Source organism: Ovis aries, chromosome 20 (assembly GCF_016772045.2).
Source record: "Ovis aries strain OAR_USU_Benz2616 breed Rambouillet chromosome 20, ARS-UI_Ramb_v3.0, whole genome shotgun sequence".
Taxonomy (NCBI): domain Eukaryota; kingdom Metazoa; phylum Chordata; class Mammalia; order Artiodactyla; family Bovidae; genus Ovis; species Ovis aries.
In genome coordinates this window covers 11,788,861-11,809,059 of record NC_056073.1, presented here as the reverse complement: position 1 = coordinate 11,809,059, position 20,199 = coordinate 11,788,861, and the positions used below count along the sequence as shown (strand labels likewise).

General features: G+C 39.3%; 1 protein-coding gene and 1 non-coding gene across 4 annotated transcripts in view; one reads left to right on the top strand and one right to left on the bottom strand.

Moving 5' to 3' along the window:
* Window positions 1-20,199, bottom strand: part of ZFAND3 (zinc finger AN1-type containing 3) — a 314,815-nt gene that overhangs the window by 275,448 nt on the left and 19,168 nt on the right. The gene's annotated exons all lie outside the window — the stretch shown is intronic.
* On the top strand, window positions 6,725-6,806 carry TRNAL-UAA (transfer RNA leucine (anticodon UAA)). Its single transcript has one exon. It is a non-coding gene; the product is annotated as a tRNA-Leu (tRNA).

The window sequence follows — 20,199 nt, the reverse complement described above, 5'->3', positions numbered from 1 at the left end:
TGTTGGATCTGACACCAAAAGCAAAACATTAAATAAGTAAGACGTAAATTAAAAAACATCTGCACAGCCAAAGAAACCAACAGATTGAAAAGGCAACCTACAAATGGGAGAAAACATTTACAAATCATGCATCTTATAAGGGTTAATATCTAAAACATATAAAGAACTCATAACAGCAAAAAAGCAAACAATCCAACTAAAAAATGAGCAAAGGAACTGAGTACATTTTCCCAAAGACATATAAATAGACAACAGGTATAAGAAAAAGTTAACATCAGAAAGGATCACCAAAAACTTGGAAGAAAGAATAAATACACATTTACATTCACAATCACATTACAATACAATCACAATCACAACACACACACATCACAATCAACCAAATGCCTCACCAAAGAATTATTGTATCTCTCTTGTGAACCTCAAACTTCTAACAGCTTGCCTTCTAAACTGCTCTTATTACTAAATTTATTGGTTTTAGGTTTTTTAGACCAAAATATAGAGAACTGCAGAGGCTTCAGATCAGTACAAACGACCATAACTGATACAATTTTAAGCCAGCCCAGTCCTCACAGGTAAAAAGGAGAAATAAGAAATAAAATTTTTTGTAATTTAAGCTTAATCTATGAAGTCTCATTATTAATATTAGCAATACCTGTATTTTATACATGAGAACACAGACACTGCCCAAGATCAGTCAGGATTGTAACAGAAAAATTGATTCCAGAATCTTCTCTTAACTACTATATTCAGTTCAGTTGCTCAGTCGTGTCCGACTCTTTGTGACCCCATGAATCGCAGCACACCAGGCCTCCCTGTCCATCACCATCTCCCAGAGTTCACTCAGATTCACGACCATCGAGTCCGTGATGCCATCCAGCCATCTCATCCTCTGTCGTCCCCTTCTCCTCCTGCCCCCAGTCCCTCCCAGCATCAGAGTCTTTTCCAATGAGTCAACTCTTCGCATCAGGTGGCCAAAGTACTGGAGTTTCAGCTTCAGCATCATTCCCTCCAAAGAAATCCCAGGGCTGATCTCCTTCAGAATGGATTGGCTGGATCTCCTTGGTTGGTACAAAAGTAACTGAGGTTTTGAATTGTTGAACTTTGCTGTTTGATACTGGAATACATTCTTAAATATGGTTATGTTATACATCATTTTAATGAGCATTTCTTGTTTTATTTTTTGTTAGACTTATTACTTGCTGTTTATATTTATTTTAGTCTATGGAAATGATGTTAGACAAAAAAGCAAATTCCAGCAGTTTTTTATTCAAATTCAAAATGGGTCATAAAGCAGCAGAAACAACTCGCTACAAAAACACGTTTGTCCCAGAAACTGCTAACGAAGGTACAGTACAGTGGTGGTTCAAGAAGTTCTGCCACGGAGACGAGAGCCTTGAAGATGAGGAGCGTAGCGGCCGGCCATTAGAAGCTTGCAATGACTGACTGAGAGCAACTGTCAAAGCTGACCCTCTTGAAACTACACGAGAAGCTGCTGAAGAACTCAACATCGACTATTCTACAGTCATGCGGCATTGGAAGCAAACTGGAAAGACGAAAAAGCTCAATAAGTGGGTGCCTCATGAGCTGACCAAAAATCAAAAAAAATCTTTGTTCTTAAGTGTCATCTTCTCTTATTCTACACCACAATAATGAACCACTTCTTGATCGGATTGTGACGTATGATAAAAAGTTGACCTTATACAACTGGCAACCACCAGCTCAGTGGTTGGACTGAGAAGCAGCTCCAAAGCACTTCCCAAAGCCAAACTTCCACCAAAAAAAGGTCACGGTCACTGTTTAGTGGTCTGCTGCCTGTCTGATACACTACAGCTTTCCGAATCCTGACGAAACCGTTACATCTGAGAAGCAGGCTCAGCAAATCGATGAGATGCACCAAAAACTACAACACCTGCAGTTAGAATGGTTGACAGAATGGGCCCAGTTCTCCATGACAATGCTCGACTACACATCACACAACCAACACTTCAAAATTTGAAAGGACTGGGCTACCAAGTTTTGTCTCATCCACCACACTCATATGACCAACAGACTATCACTTCTTGAAGCATTTCAACAACTTTTGTAGGGAAAAACGCTTCCACAACCAGCAGGAGGCAGAAAATGCTTTCCAAGAGTTCGTTGAATCTCAAAGCATGGATTTTATGCTACAGGAATAAACAAACTTATTGGCAAAAAATGTGTTGATTGCAATGATTCCTATTTTGATGAATAAAGGTGTTTGAGCCTAGTCATAATGATTTAAAATTCACGGTCCAAAACCACAATTATGTTTGCACCAATCTAGTATATGTTTGCCCTAATATGTCCCTCCACTATATTTTTAAATTAAATCAATATATGCGCTTTTTACCTGAACTTATGTCTCCCTAAAGACGGCACATTCAGAAAAATATTTTGCATGTTGATTTCTCCCTGTCTGGTGGGTTAGGCCACCATAAATGGCCAAGCAAGACAAAAGCCTTATTTTTGTGTGTTTGAATTTTCTATCCTTAACATATATTACTTTTGTCATCAAAAATACAATAGATGTTATAGGATTTGTTTTTCCCCTCAATAATTTATTTTGGCAGTAATTTTTATGCAATCTACTTACTTATCCAAGTTTCTAACTATACACTTTAGAGTCTTAGAGGTTTTAGTATTTTCTTCCTACTTCTTGTATATATGACACTGCTTACAAGCAAAAACTTGGAAACAAAACAGACTTATAAAATGTATTGTTTAAGCAAATTTTATATACCATAAGTTCCCTTCTAGAGTACAAAACCAATGTTTGGAACTCAGAACTCCTCCCTTTCCCTTAAAAGCAAAGTTGTAAGTATGGTTAAAGGTCCTAGATTATCCCAGAAAGATTACTTAACCATATTATTACTGAATTCTAGTGATAGGATTACTGACCTAGGTATCAAAATCCAGGGTCAAGCTATACAACAGCAAGAAACAGAAGTTTTAAAAATCCAGCTTTTCTGAAGCTCAGGAATACTCCTTGGCACATTTTTTAAATAGGCAGCTCACCTTGTTATCTTTAGATTGTCCTTTAGTTTGTGCTCCTCCCCCATCCCTGCTCTCTTGTGGCCCCTGTGCCCACCTGTTATGGAACTCCACCTCAAGCCGGTCTCCCATGATGCGACCTTACCCAGTCCTCTCTTCACACCGATCTTACCAATGTAAGCCTCACTTTCAGGTGTTAAATTTAGAGTGATATGAATGAACCAACTCACACTAAATCCCTTAATTCTAAACTGGAGCATTTCTCATCATACAAAATGAAGTGAAATATTCAGGCCACATCAAAACAGAAATTATGACCTAGAAGTGCACCAATCACAATCAACTTCTCACAACTCTTTTACTCTTTTTTTTTCCTAAGCCCACCAGGGTTTGAAAAGAACCAAATCATCAAAGATATCTACAGTGGAGAAAAGATTAAAAGCAGACAGAGGACACCCTCTGAGAAACTTAAAAGTTTAGAAATACAGTACACAAAGAACATGTGAAATTAAAGAACTATGATTTAGTTTAAATTAACACCAAATGTTAAGGGAATACAAAAATTTATGTCTTTAGAGACAGTATACCTGCAGTTGACCCTGGAACAATATGGAGTCAGGGGCACTAACTCTTCATGCCATCAAAAATCTATGTATAACTTATAGTCAGTCATCTGCATCTGCAGATTCAATCAACCAGAGTTTATGTAATACTGTAGTATTTACTACTGAAAAAAAAATTCGCATATAAACAGACCTGAGCAATTCAAACCCATGTTATTCATCGATCAACCATATACGACAAGTAGGAGGCAGAAAGACATTCCAGGAAGAGAGAAAATGAGAAGGCAAGAAGTTTGGAAAGCAAGATACGTTCGTGAGGTAATAAAGATACCACACTGGGTTAAAAAAGGAAAGGAGTGTGGTTTTGATCTGGAGGTATATGGGACCAATTTGAAGATCTGTACAGCACAGAACGGAACAGATCAAAACCTGGACCACTTCCAGGTAACCCTTGTTTTGCAGAGTGTCCTATATACTGTAGGATGTTTAGCAGTATTCTTGGCTTCTACCCACTTGATGTCATTAGCACCTCTTCTCCACTAAGTGATAACAACTAAAAATATCTCCAGACACTGTCACGTGTCCTCCAGGAGACAAATCCAACCTCCCCACCACCGGTGAAGAACCACTTACCTAGTCTATGCCCTTTTATGAGACAAGGAAACTGAGTCTCAGGGGAAGTCACATAACTTGCTAAAGTCACATAGCCTGATTCTGGTTTTGTCAAGAGCTAGAAGATAAGTCAAGAAGCATGTTAAATTGGGTTTGCGATCTTCTTAAGTAATGCTTAGAAAGATTTCTAATGATTCTTTAGAAATTATCACAAAATTATTTTTGATGCCTAAACTGGACATTTTACATGTAACACATACTGTATATGCTATAATCTTTTCTCTTGTTTCTATACTGCTTTAAAGAATTCATGTTTAACCAATAAGCCCCAAACAAAGCAAAATATATATTAAGCTACAAAAGGAGCCAAAGCAGGAACTAGGCAACTATGGTAAAACATTGACTGGTCAGATCCCTGAGTACCTGAGGCGTCTAAGAAGCCAACTGTTCTAACAGCTGAAAACCTATCCTTGTAAGTACCAAGCTGTGGTTCCCCATCCTCCCCAGTTTTAACTCTCTTGGACAGTTATCTTTATTTTATATACTGTCTTGCCCTCTTAAGCTAAAATATAAAAATACCAAAGAAACTTTTAACTCTATTTTAAGATTCAGGGTCATTATGAAATCCATTTATAATTATACTACAACACTTTGAGATCAGAGATTACTATAAGTAAGGAACAATTAGTTTTATGTGGCTTATGCAAAGTATATGTGGATAAAATTAGGTAGTTAGGTAAAACAGTATAGTCTGAAGTCAGAGAACAGAGTTTCTGAATTTCATCTCAAACAGTAAGCATTCATCCTGTTCTTTTGGTTTGTAAATGACATTAACAGGTCTGTTTTCCAAAGATCATAAATTAATGGAATGAGAGAAAGACCAGAACCCAGTAAGAAGTTTCATTTAAACACAACAGGCCAAACAGGAGGCAGAGGCTGCCTGACATACTGTGGCAGTGATGGCAAAGAGGGAGAGAAAAATATAAGATACAGGCAGAAGATCAATTTGGTGAATAATGGAGGAGGTATAAAGGTCAAAGATGACTCTGGCTTCCAGCTACATAGATATAACTAAGACTGGGAAAACAGTAAAAGAACCTCATTTCCAAGGAAAAAGATAACGAGTAAGACTGAGGTTTTAAAGTCTAGACTCACTGAACTCAGTAACCTAGGTTTTCTTTAAGCAAGTTAAATCTCTACTAAATTTCACCCTCAGTGAAAAGGGGAAAAATAAGACACATCCAATTTATTTGTGAAGATTGAATAACATGGTAATAGCACTTTGGAAAGAACCAGTCTAAGAAATGACTTTTCCTTTTTTACATTCCTGGCAAAACTACCCCTGAGTACAATCTTCACTGGGTACCTTTATTTCCCTATCAAAAACCTTTCCAATCACCCTAAAATAATTCACATTCAGGCCACAAATGGCTTCTCCCTGGACATTTCTGGTCCACTGTGCTGGCTGTTTTATTTCAGCACTGTGTTTCACCTCTGCCGTGACATTCTTTGAAGCATCTGTTTTTTCAGGAAAATTACAAGGACATTAATTCTTAAAGTTTGTGTTCCATTAACACATTTTTCATCTCTTTGTGTTTCTTCTACTCTACCTTATCTACTTCCTACTACCCCAACCCTACTTCAGATCTGTACTACCTACTTCAATAGCCTGAAAGTCGCCAACTTTTTCCCAGAAGTTTAAAAAAAATTCACCCCACTACCACCATCACCCCCTGCCAAAATCCTCCTGGCTGTGAAGTTCTGACTCTTCTGGACAAAAAGGGAGAAGTTTAACATGTGTTTCTCTTTGTGTAAAACCTCAAGAGAGAAAAGGGTAGAAAGTTGGAACATCATACACTCTCCCTTTCAAAAGAACTTCCAAAACTGACTCAGACTCTGTAAAGAAAATTAGAAGTTTAACAAAGAATAAGAACAGATAGGTAGGAAAAAGGAGAAGACAGACGACTATAGCACACAACCTGCCAGAGTTCGTTCTGTGTTTCACTGGACACGGTTCACAGCCTGTATCTGCCATCGTGTCCTTCAAGAGTAACTGCCCTCCAGAAAAATTCCTGTTTAGATGAAGGATGGATATCAGACACCCCAGATGGCAAAAGGGAATTAGACAACATTCATACGTTGTCAGAGGTGAATCAATTAGATAATGCCTCTACGAACTTATTAAAGTGCTCCAAGTGTGGTCACCAGGGAACTTGTCAGAAATGCACATTATTCTTCTGCATTTCAGTAAGTCTCTCATGTGACTGACACGACCTACCATTAAGATCCTCAGCACCTCCTTGAATCTAGCTTTATTAGGTACACAATGGTGCTTGCTCTTTGATTAATGTTGCGATTTCCCTGTATTCTTGAAGATCTAGAACAGTGCCTGACACAGACTATCTGACTCAATAAATGTTTACTGAATGAACTGAGTGAATGGCCTTAAAATAAACTTTCCCCTTACTAAAATCATGTTAATGGACTTGTTTCTTATAACCAAAGTAATCTTAATTAAGCAACGTGCACAGAGAGCTGTGATGGTCCAGTGGTTAAGGCCTTGGACTTAAGATCCCATGGGGTCTCTCCAAGCAGGTTCAAACCCTGCTCACAGCACTTCTCAGCGCTTTCCTGTTCAAGTCACACAACGCCTGGGCTTCCCTGGTAGCTCAGACGGCCAAGAATCTGCCTGCAATGCAGGAGACCAGGGTCAGGAAGGGTCTGAGACGCCCAAGGGTCTCTCTTGGGTCAGGAAGATCCCCTGGAGGAGGCCATGGCAACATCCTCCAGTGTTCTTGCCTGGACAATCCCCACGGACAGAGAAGCCTGGCAGGCCACACACAGTCCACGGGGCTGCGAAGCGTCAGGCACGACTGCGTGTCGAAGCACAGCACAGCACCTGAACAATAGAACACTATTCACTGATATGTTTTAAGATTTCTGTCAAACTTTGGAGTTGGTTTTTTTATTTAAAGATCTACTTCTACAGGAAAACATGATGTTGAAGAACCTCACTTGTCAAAATTAGATCCAAGTTACAAAAGTTCCATACAAAATAGAAGTTTAAAGAAAGAAGTCGACAGCTTTCTCCTCAACAGTCCTTATTAGCCCCATCTATAATTGTCTTCAGCTTCATATAATAAAAAACCAACAGCATTAATTTAGGCAGGAAACATATCCCTCCCCTATTTTTTCAAACAAGTCTTCATTGGCACCCTCTCCAGTTTAAAAGTTTCACAGCAAGTTCAAGTTATGACAACTCAAGCAGTTCTATTTCTGCATTTCCTAATTAAAAACTTAGCAGAAAAATATTTCTAACCAAAGCCAGAAAGAGCTTAGCGGAGAGTTAATTCATGATTAGGCTACAGAAACAAAGGGAACTCCACAGAGGCAAACTACCCAGTTTCCCCATTCAGTGCTACAACTTCAGAAATCTAGCGATCCTTCATTTACTCAAAAAATGAAAATGATAGGAAAATTCCCTAGTGTTGACAGCAGGTGATTTTTAACTTCACTGCTGCCTGACAGGCACCTACAGGCTTTACCTGGCCTCAATCTGTCCAGTTTGGAACTGCCAATTAGTAGCTTCTCAAAAGCAAATCTCAATGTAAGCCATTAAAAAAAGTGCTTTTCAAAGTGTCAAATACAATGGATAAGTCAAGCTCAGCATGTTAGAACAAAATAAAACCTGTGTACCCAATCCAGGCCATAATTGTCAGAGCCAAGGGACAAAGGATATCACTCCAGTACAAAAAAAAGGATCAAATGCTGAAAGCAGCTGTGATACACATACTCCTCCTCTTGAACACAAATACTCTTAACAAACAGGTGTCTTCATTCGTAAGCTTACCCTTTCTCAACTGAGGTTCCGCAAGACAGACTTAAGCACTAACGCCCTAAGGCACAGGCTGGCAAGCCTTTCCTGCAAACACTTCAGGTCTGTCAGACCACATGGTCCCTGTCACAACTACTCAATTCTGCCAGCGGAGCTTGAAAGCAGCTGTCAACAGTTAAGTAAATGAACGAGGGTGACTGCCAATGAAACTATTTATGGACACTGAAATTTGAATTTCATATAATATTCACAGAAATACTATTCTCTTTGCAATAAGCATAAAACATAAAATGATTCTTATAAAAAATTTTAGTTCTTTGGCTAGATGTAGCTCTGAGCAGCAGTTTGTCAACCTATTCCCTAAACCATCCTTTGTATATAATAGATTAACTTCTCTCTTATGCATGCAGAATGGTACTAATTACACACCATACTACAGAGAATTGAAAAAATGCCACTCAAATCATTTTTTGTGTCTACAGTGCTCTGATTATGTAATACAATCATACTCTATCTAGTAGGAAACTAACTGATGAGATTTTGTTAGCAGTTGTTAACTTGGACAAATAACTTTAAGAAGAGTAACTTTTAAATTGTGCAAAGTCTCAAAATGCAAGAAATATAAACAGGAACTTTCATATCCAGTATATGAAGTCACTCAGTCCTGTCCGACTCTGTGACCACGCTCCTCCGTCCATGGGATTCTCCAGGCAAGAATACTGGAATAGGTTGCCATTTCCTTCTCCAGGGGATCTTCCCGACCCAGGGATTGAACCCGGGTCTATCTGCATTTTAGGCAGACATTTTACCGTCTGAGCCACCAGGGAAGATCCATATTGCATTGGATAATATAAATCAAACTACTACAGATTAAATCTCTGGTTAGTAGGGACTTCCTTGGAGGTCCAGCCGTTAAGACTCCACGCTTCCACTGCAGGGGTCACAGGCTCGATCCCTAGTCAGGAAACTAAGATTCCACATTCTGCACAGCATAGCCAGAAAGAAAAAAAAAGAAATCTCTGGTTAATATATTGCCAGAAATAGGAAAGCCCAGAATTCAATGATCATCTTTCAATATATTTTGTATCTTCAGATACTGTTTCTTCGGAAAGCAGAACCTACCTGATTAAAAATCACAAGCAAAAATTACAGGATTGCCTCAGACATTTACATAACTAGACTTGAGTTCTAGCTCCACCTCTTTCTAGAGGAGAGAGCTTGAGCAAGTTCCAGACTCCCTCTACTCATCTGTAAAGGAGAGGAAATATTTGCAACCCTCCTAGTGTCAGATTTTATTTTTGAGGGCTCCAAAATCACTGCAGATGGTGATTGCAGCCATGAAATTAAAAGACGCTTACTCCTTGGAAGAAAAGTTATGACCAACCTAGACAGCATATTTAAGAGCAGAGACATTACTTTGCCGACTAAGGTCCATCTAGTCAAGGCTATGGTTTTTCCAGGAGTCATGTATGGATGTGAGAGTTGGACTGTGAAGAAGGCTGAGCACCAAAGAATTGATGCTTTTGAATTGTGGTGTTGGAGAAGACTCTTGAGAGTCCCTTGGACTGCAAGGAGATCCACCCAGTCCATTCTGAAGGAGATCAGCCCTGGGATTTCTTTGGAAGGACTGATGCTAAAGCTGAAACTCCAGTACTTTGGCCACCTCATGCGAAAAGTTGACTCATTGGAAAAGACTCTGATGCTGGGAGGGATTGGGGGCAGGAGGAGAAGGGGACGACAGAGGATGAGATGGCTGGATGGCATCACTGACTTGATGAATGTGAGTCTGAGTGAACTCCGCGAGTTGGTGATGGACAGGGAGGCCTGGTGTGCTGCGATTCATGCGGTCACAAAGTCGGACACGACTGAGCGACTGAACTGAACTGGAGTCAAAAGTATATAACCACACTTAAGCGAAGAGTCTTGTGTACTACACAGTGCTATAGAAATATGAGTTGCCCTTATTAGGTGCTCAGTGGCTTTCTTCATATTATCTCTTTCCACTTTTTTTTAAACCACCCTCCAGTGTTAGTTGCTGACAAGCCTCAGGTTTAGAGGAATACTGTGCATCTGGTAGTACACTTCACTCAACACATTAAACTTAAGCGAATTGAGGGCAGTAAAGATGACTGAGATGGCCTCAGCACTCAGTTTAGAATAAACTCAAACACACAGACATGGTCAGTCAGTGCTCTAAGAGGAACAAAGAAACCAACACGAATACTGTAAGGTAAGAAAAAGTTTCCCGGGTGTGTAGCAAGGGCCCGGGTAGGTGATGGGAGAGAGACTGCACAGAGGGAACTGCCAAAGCACACACAGAGGTTAGAGACCGCTCCACACACTCACGAATGCAGGACAGCTCAGGCTCCAAAACTCCAAAAGGGCAGTTTCATTTTTAAAGTCTACTCGGAAGACAAAAATCCTCCCATTAAATCTCTGAAAAGCAAGTATCTTGAAAGATAAGCAAGGGGCTCATTTTAAGCTAAAGGGTTGGGAAAATTATGAACCATGCTAATGAAGCCACTTCATCATTTCCCAAAGCACTTTACAAACAAGATCTCAGAGAATACGTGTATGGGGCACGGAGTTACAGGGAAGGGATGTCTCGTCTAGCAAATCTCTGGGGAGGTGGAGACTGGCATACCTGGCTCTCTTGATGACACATGCATGCTTGTGCTAAGTCACTTCAGTCGTGTCCACCTCTTTGCAATCCCCTGGACTGTAGCCTGCCAGTCTCCTCCGTCCATGGGATTCTCCAGGCACGAATACTGAAGTGGGTTGCCATTTCCTTCTCCAGGGGATCTTCCCAACCCAGAGATCAAACCCACATCGCTTACATCTCCTGTATTCACAGGCAGGTTCTTTACCACTAGCACCACCTGGGAAGCCCCCTTGATGACACATTCAATGTATCCATCTGCTTCAAAAACCATCTTCTTAAATTCTGCAAGCTACCAGAGTTCTCAATAAGAAAAAGCAATAAAGCAAGTTACCTCTTAAGAGTTATGTATTCTTCCTTGAGAGCAGAGGGGAGGAGTAGGAAACCTTACCTTCTTCCTCTAGAGTTCATCTTCTTTCTTACATCATTAAAAACCTTTCCTGTAGACAAATGTTACTGATGTTTTCTTCTCCTTTACCAGAAACAATAAAATAAACTTACCTTGAAGCTGTGCCTGAGCATGGTAAAGTCTAACCCAGAAGACTAGTGAGCGTAAGAACGATATTCTGTAACTGCCACTTCTCCCTCTCAAGACTGCCACCGCGCCAGTCACACCACTAGTGGAAGACTGAAGACGGCCCCAGCTCTCTGCCAGGCCTCTGCTGGAGAAGGCCATTCCCTGCCCCACTCCCTTGAACCCGGGCAAGCTCTGTAACTGCTTTGACCACGACAGAGGTAACAGAAGCGATGCTACACCCCTTTGCAAACTGAGCCTGTGAACTCTTAGAAATGAATCGTTTTTTAAGGCCCTAAGTTTTGGAGTAATTTGCTAAGATAACTGGGGCTTTCACCACACTGCAACCAAAACACTGCTTCGCTCATAAAAGGAAATAAAAATTCAGGAGTCACAACTTACCGGACAAGTTTCTAACAGAATATCCTGTCAACTCTCAGAGCATAAAAAAGACAACCAAAGTGCCCTAATTCCTCCTAAGAAACCAGAATGACCTAGTGTTAGTCAAGTTCCTTGGAAAAGTTATAAAAATCAAACTCCATGAGTATACCCAAGTGATGCATTGATTCTTTACACCAAAGAGAACCCTCTGGTCTGGAAGGTTAAGATACCCAAAGAAGAAGTCATCTCCCGAAAGTAGTATTTAGAAACGAGGTGGGTAAGAGACAATTTTCACTTTATGCTATATACAATTCTGAATTGCTTCAAATAAGCAGATACTTTTAAATATTTAAAAAGATATTTCCTTTGAAGAAACCAAACCACTGCAGCCCTAACAACTTTTAAACGCCTTTTTGTTGCACTAAGATGATGGCAAATGCCATTCTTAGCGAGGCTTTCACATAATGAAAGATCGTGGCAGCCCCCAAATGGAAACCTGTGCTTTCTCTGTATCTCTCTCTCATCCCACCAACCACATGTCTCTGAACAGCATGGCACTACCATTTACCACGGGCTTCCCAGGTGGCACAGTGGCACAGAATCTGCCTGCCAATGCAGGAGACACAAGACACAAGGGTTCAATCCCTGGATCTGGAATATCCCCTGGAGAAGTAAACGGCAACCCACTCCGGGATTCTTGCCTTGAAAATCCCATGAACAAAGGAACCTGGCAGGCTACAGCACATGCAGGTGCAGCGCTGGACACAGTGAAAGACTGCACACACACACACACGCCAGCCAACACAGAGCTCGGCAAAGGGAGGGCTATGAGACTGGAAGCTGTTCGGACTTCCTTCTTCAAGCTTTGAAGGGTACTAGGTAAAAAGACAACTGTTGCAGAATCTCGCCCATGCCTCCAGCAACTGTGCTAGGCTTCCTTGCAAACCATTTTCCATAGTGTTCTCTTCCTGAGGCCTCTGCCACACTCACCTGAAGAAAATTCCCAAGATGGCTGAACACATGTGAAAAAGACTGGCAAAAAGTCAAATCAGAGACATGAGGGGCTAACAAAAAAGGAAAATGATTCCTCCCTTGAATATCTAAGTTTTCACAAACCATCCACATCTCTAACCTATTCTCTTTAGACCAATTCCCTGCTTCTAAGAAACTCCATCAGGAAGCATATATAAGAAAGATGAAATTCAGAACATTTTGTTCTACTTCCACTTATTAATGTCATGTAAAGAACCAAAGTGGGAAGGAAATCAACACAAGAAAAGCTACAAGGTTTCTAAATTATTACAGGGTTTTGTTCGGTTCTTCTCTGATGCATCATTAAGTGTTTAAGACTCACTGCTGTCTAGAAGACTTTCCAAGGGCCTGTCCCAACCCTCAGTTTATGGCAGATTCCCTTAAAGAACAGAAACAAAGGTTCAGCAAGTTCCTGCTACCAACTTTTTCTTCCAAAACATTATTTATTAGAGTCCTATGGTCTCAGATTCAAGTTATTCCACTTACTAAATCCTAATACTAGAAGTTAGTTTCTATCCCTCAGAGGAAATCACAGAATACACAAATCAAGATACAACATGAACTGATAAATAAGAGTTATATAAAAACTTGATTAACAAAGAAAAATGTAAGTACAAGTTTGGCAAATTTAGATATTAAAAAAAGCTTAGTAAAAATGACCAAGGCTCACCCATACTAAATACATTAATAATACAGAGCAAGTGGAAGAGCAAGAGATAGAGAAGAATCATGGAGCACTATTTTTCAAGTAGTATAATATATGCAAAGTTAAGAAATGATCTTATTATACCCAGCATTAGTCATACATCTATTAACTTTTGAGGTATGTTCCAATCCCCTTTTTTTTCCCCTGAAAAACTACAAGGTTCCACATAGATGGTAGAAAAATTATCAGAGTTCTGAAAATGTTAAAGGACCATGAGATGTCTGATTCAGAAAAGAAAAGGAAAAGGGTCTCATCTACCAAAGACTGTTGGATATAGTAAAGGTTTTTTAATGAGGAAAATGTCGAGTAACAAAAAACAGGCTCAAATGTCAGGTCATTAGGCAAACATGATCTCTGAACAGAAATACAGTGGGCCACAAAGTTCCCAAAACAAAACTCTCATATTAGCTCAGTGTTGCCTTTGGGTTCAGGGAGACAGGCAAGATTTTACAAAACTGGACCATAAATAAGAACAGGCACACTTTTGTTTAAAAAGTAAATCACCGTAATAGTCAGTACACAGTGGGCTAAAGGCATTAAGATTTAAAAAATCATCCCCTAGTAGAAATCAATACGTAACAGATGAGATGGTTTGCAACTGGGGTGCTCAAAGGGCTAGGGTATCTCACGTACCATATCTAAAACCAAATCAAGGAAACTAGAAAAAACAAGGCTGAACTATAAAGCTATCTAAGAAAATTACAATCAATTCTAGTCCATTACCTGATGTTAGGTAAGAAGTCATGCTGATAAGTGACTTTTGTGTTATTGTTGTTAAAATTTAAAAAGTAAATTAGGGTATCTATAAACAGGAGAACAGAGGAACAAAACAGTGGTATACTCACACAATAGAAACTATTAAAAAGCACACAATAAAAAGGAACAGACTACTGATGAATACCAAAAACACTATACTGAGTCAGGGAAGCCTTACAAAAAGAACACATACCACCTAAATCCATTTATATGATCTCCAAATCAGGCAAAACTGATCTACAGCAGGAAAAATATTTTCCCAGGGACAGAAGAGGGGGAGTAGAATGACTATAAATTCAAGTACCTTGAATTCACAAAAGTGATGCTCTGAACTGAGACAAACTTATAAAAGCACTATAGTCACAGATGTAGTACAACCTAGAAAGATTGCAATCAACTGGTTCTGTTTTATTAATGTAATTAATCTTCCTGTTATCTCTGATTCTTCTAATCAACTGGTCTCATGGGTTTGGTTAGCATAATTATGGCCCCAAAAGTCTTAGGAAATCTTCAATATAAGAGTTTCTAGCTTTGGAAGCAAAGGACCAGGCCACAGTTAGCAACATCTCAAATTTTTAACACCAGTCCTGTGAAGATAATCACGCCTGAAGCAGCCATCTGGTTTCTCAACTGTAAAATTCAGATATTCGTCCTGCCCACAACAGGCCTGTGAGGATAAATGAGGTGAAGTATTTTAAAAGTATTTTTAAAAGTTACTATGATTTCACAATGTCACTTACTGTTGGACAAATAAGGAAAGAATTATTTCAACAGATTAACATAAAGGAATAAAGTCACTTAAGAGAACTTTCCAGCACAAACACCTGACCCCCAGTAATTAGTGCTGACTCACAGATATCTGTATGAGTCAAGAACTACGAACTGCTACCCCATTTACAACAGGTCTTTTTGTATCACCCACGTTCAAGTATACACAGGAACAGGGGAGACACACTGTCGATAAAACGGCTCAGTGGCACTCTCAGCAAGTGCTACCTCCGGCAAATCCAAGGTTCACAACATTACTAAGCAATTTAAAAGCCCTAATTCAAGCAGTTATCATCAAGTAAATCATCTCGACCATTTCAGACAGACTCCCCATGAAGATCAGCAGCGGCACCTAAGGATTTACATCAAGACCTCACCGTGATTTTGAAAATTTCTCCTCAATCCCTACAGTTACTCAACAGATTCAGCAAAACGTTCAGATTATTCATTTCAGGCTATCATCAGCAAGTCTACAAATAATAAATGCTGGAGAGGATGTGGAGAAAGGGAACTCTCATACACTGCTGGCGGGAATGTAGATAGGTGCAGTCCTGGCGGAAAACAGTAAAAAGCAGAGCTGCCACATGACCCAGTGATTCACTCCCAGGTACATTTGGGGGAAAAAAGAAAAGTTTAATTTTAGAAGATACATGCACCTCAACGTTCACAGCACTACCATCTACAGTTGCCAAGACATGGATGCACCCCAAGAACCCATCAACAGAAGACTAGTTTAAGAAGATACAACATAGGGGCTTCTCTGGTGGTACAGTGGATAAGAATTCATCCACCAAAGCAGGGGGCACGGGTTCAATCCCCGCTCTGGGAGGACTCCACGCTGTGGAGCAATAAGGCCTATGCGCCGTAACCACTGAGCCGATGCTCTAGAGCCCATGGGCCGCTAAGCCCACATGCTTATACTAAGCACTACTAAGTCCACTGAGCCCACATGCTGCAACTACTGAAGCCCATGTGCCTGGAGCCTGCGCTCTATCCACATCAAGAGAACCACGACAAGAAGCCCCAGGTCACGACAACTGGAGAAAGCCCACGTGCACCAGCAAAGACCCAGTGCAACCAAAAACAAATACACAAATACATATATATATATACACACACACATATATATATGCATACATACATACATACATATATATGTGTGATGGAATATTACTTGGTCAGAAAAAATACTGACATTTGCAGCAACATGGATGAACCTAGAGAATGTAATGCTTAGTGAAATAAGTCAAATAAGACAGAAAAAGACAAATAAACACTGTATATCACTTACATGTGGAATCTAAAAAAATAATACAAATGAATCAATATACAAAACAGATTCACAAGACACAGAAAACAACAAACAGGGAGAGGGAGGGGGCGAAGAACAAATTAGGAATATGGAACTAACAAGTATTTTATACTTGAAACAGATAAGCATTAAGGATTTACTAGACAGTACAGGGAATTATAGCAATATCTTATACTGGGTTGGCCAAAAAGTTTGTTTGGGTTTTTCCATAACATCTTACAGAAAAACCCAAATGAACTTTTTGGCCAACCCAATAATAACCCATAATGAATGTAATCTGCAAAAAACAAACAAACAAAAAAGATTACTCATTCAAATGAGAAACAGTACCATACTTGAAGATAGGGTCATCTGCAGAAAATTGAGATATACTTAAAAGTACAATTTCTCTCTGTTTTAAAAATAGTGATTGAAGGGGAAAAACTAAGTTTCATTTAAAAGTAGTTTAAGCCTAAAATTCTAGGCTCAAAGTTTATAATCACCACATGCCCTGTGGACAAAAGAAACAAAAAGAAAAAGGGGCTGATTAAAGTTTATCCCAAGGCCTTCATCATTCCTTATTTACTGATTAGTTATAATGTGCTCAGCACCATTATAAATTACAAAAGATACAAAAAGGTATCCTTTATACAACCCTGTAATAACAGAAATCTGGGAAGAAGCAGGAAATGTATACTAAATCCTTGGGCCAATTTTTCAAAGGGTCAACAAAGCCTCTTCTTTGTCCCAGAAGCAATTCAACTGTACAGGGAAAAAATAAAGATGAAAATATTTAAACATTTGCTCTTCAGCACAGCAATGGCCCACTTAAAAGAAGACTTAAAACTGTGGACACAAGTTATCTTTCATACCAGAATCAGCAGACAAATAGTTTTAAACTATCATTTAAAGCTACTTTTTTGATTCAGCAGAGCTACCACAAAACAAATATTTAAAAGCCAAGTCCAGCCAAAGTCCTTGCAACATGTGGGAGGGGAAGTCTGAATTTCAAATGTTTAAATGAAAGAAAAGGTGAGAATCCCTATGTGAATAGAAAATGACGAGTACTAAATACAGTCCAGCTACTTGCTACTGCCTATATATTATGAAAATATATTTAATCTTCTATTTACAGGAATCATCACTATTTCCAAGTAGTTTAGAGGAGAAGTGTAGCATAATGAGAAGAGAGTCAAGCCTCTGATTTGGTATGCAAAATCTTGAAAACACCATAATTTCAAAATGACATGTACCCCAATGTTCACTGTAGTACTACTTACAATAGCCAGGGACATGAGAGCAACTTAGACGTCCATCTACAGATGAATGGATTAAGAAACTGTGGTACCTATACACAACAGAATATTACTCAGCCATAAAAAGGAACGAGTCTGAGTCAGTTCTAATGAGGTGGATGAACCTAGAGCTTGTGATATAGAATTAAGTAAGTCAGAGAGAGAAAAACAACTATTGTATATTAACACATATATACGGAATCTAGAAAAACGGTACTGAGGAACCGATCTGTAAGGCAGGCATCGAGACAGAATTATGGGGAAGCAGAGGGTGGGGCTCGCTCAGAGAGCAGCATGGAACATGAGTATCGCCACACAGCTAGCGGGAAGCTGCCTGGTGAACAGGGAGCGCACCCAGGCCGTGAGAACCTAGAGGGGTGGGCGGGGGAGGCTCAAGAGGGAGGGGACGTATGCACACTTTTGGCGGCTTCATGCTGCTGAATAGCAGAAACCAACACAACACTGTAAAGCAATTATTCTCCAATTAAAAATAAATTTTAAAACAGAAAAAAAAAAACACCTTGGTTAACTGACTAAACTTCAGTTCCTTGTCTGTAAAACAAGAAACCACCAGTATTTCACCAACGACACAATTCCTATGAGGATTAGGGAAATAATACATAGAGTGACAGTTATCTTGTAAATGGCAGCAATTCCTAACTGCTTCCAGTATTACTGCATATTTGAGCTAATACCTAAAACAAACAAAAAAAAAAAACTGAAATAAAAAGAAATTACAAAATACTCTGAGATGAAAACAATATACAAAATTTATAGAATGCAGTTAAGACAGTGCTAAGAGGGAAATTTATACCTGTCCATATCTGTATTTTAAAAGATCTCAAATCAAACTAACATTCCACTTTATTTTTTTTTTTTTACTTTATTTTACAATACTGTATTGGATTTGCCATACATTGACATGAATCCACCACGGGTGTATACAAGCTCCCAATCCTGAATCCCCCTCCCACCTCCCACCCCATATCATCTCTCTGGATCATCCCCATGCACCAGCCCCAAGCATCCTGTATCCTGTATCTAACACAGACTGGCACTTCGTTTCTTACATGATAGTATAACATTCCACTTTAAAACATGAGAAAAAGAGCAAATTAAATCTAAAGAAAGCAGAAAGTGAAAGTCGCTCAGTCGTGTCCAACTCTTTGCAACCCCATTCTTTACCAGATGAGCCACGAGGGAAGCCCAAAGAAAGCAGAAGAAAATAATAAAAATAACCAGAAAATAATGCTATTAAAAAAAGAGAAAACAATAGAGAAAATAAATGAAATCAAAAAGTTGGTTCTTTGAAAAAATCAACAAAATTGACAAACTTTTAGCTAGACTGACCAAAAAAAAAAAACAAACAGAGAAGAACCAAATTATTGGGCTTCCTGAGGGGCTCAGTGGTAAAGAATCCACCTGCCAATGCAGAAGACATGGATTCGATCCCTGGACCAGGAAGATCCCCTGGAAACAGAATGGCACCCACTCCAGTATTCTTGCCTGGGAAATCCCATGGACAGAGGAGCCTGGCAGGCTACAGTGCACGGGATCACAAAGAGTTACACACGACTCAAAGACTAGAACACCACCAGTGACAAATTTTAAAACTTTCCACAAAGAAAAGCCCAAGCACAAACACATTCACTGATGAATTTACCAAGTATTTAAAGAATGAACACAAATTCTTCACTCTTCCCAGAAAAATGGAAGAGGAGGAACCACATCCCAACTCTATCTATGAGCCCAGTATTAGCCTGATACCAGAACCAAAGATATCACAGCAAAAGAAAACTAGAGACCTAAAACTCATACAGTCACAAAAATCTTCAATAAAATTCTAGCAAACAAAATCCAGCAACAAATAAAAAGGATTATACACTAAGACCAAGTAGGATGAATTTTATAGTATGTGAATTATCTCAATATAAAAAATTTAAGCAAAAAAAATGATAAAGCAATTGAAACTTACTTTCTACATTTAATAATGTAATATTAAGGCCACAGTCAAAATTTTTCAATCTCTTTCATAACTAGAAACTGGTAATCCCGAGGTTTTAGCTGAAACAGATAGCAGCAGCAGCACTTCATACATGCACCAAATTCTAAGCCAAGAGATCAAGAACCACCTTTTAACACTGCGCAAGCCCACCTTGTCTGCAGATCCAGGCAATAACTGGACCTTCCGGTCAGTCTCCATGTTGTAAAGCAGCAGGAAGTCAAAAGGGCTTCAGCCTGGTAATTCTAAAATGCAGCAACAGCAAGTTGCCAATATACTTATGAGACTATTATACTATATCCACATAATCTTAAGGGCTTCCCTGGTAGCTCAGCTGGTAAAGAATCTGACTGCAATGCAGAAGACCCCGGTTCGATTCCTGGATTGGGAAGACCTCCTGAAGAAGGGAAAGGCTTCACACTCCAGTACTCTGGCCTGGAGAATTCCATGGACTATATAGTCCATGGGGGTCACAAAGAGTCAGACATGACTGAGCAACTTTCACTCACTCACATAATTTTAAATAAATTTAAAGTATATCTTTGTGTATTTACCATCGACACACATTTAACATCAACATATTTACTTCTAATTCTCTTCTAGTAAATAACAGGCCAGTATACAATTTTATAAGAGCTCACCTAAAAATTCAATGACCCAACAGTCCTTGATCACAGAATTCAAGTGCTGAAATGCTTATAATTCCTCAAAATCATAACACAGCAGTCTTATAGCTAAATAAACAGAAGACTTAACAGCAAATAACATTC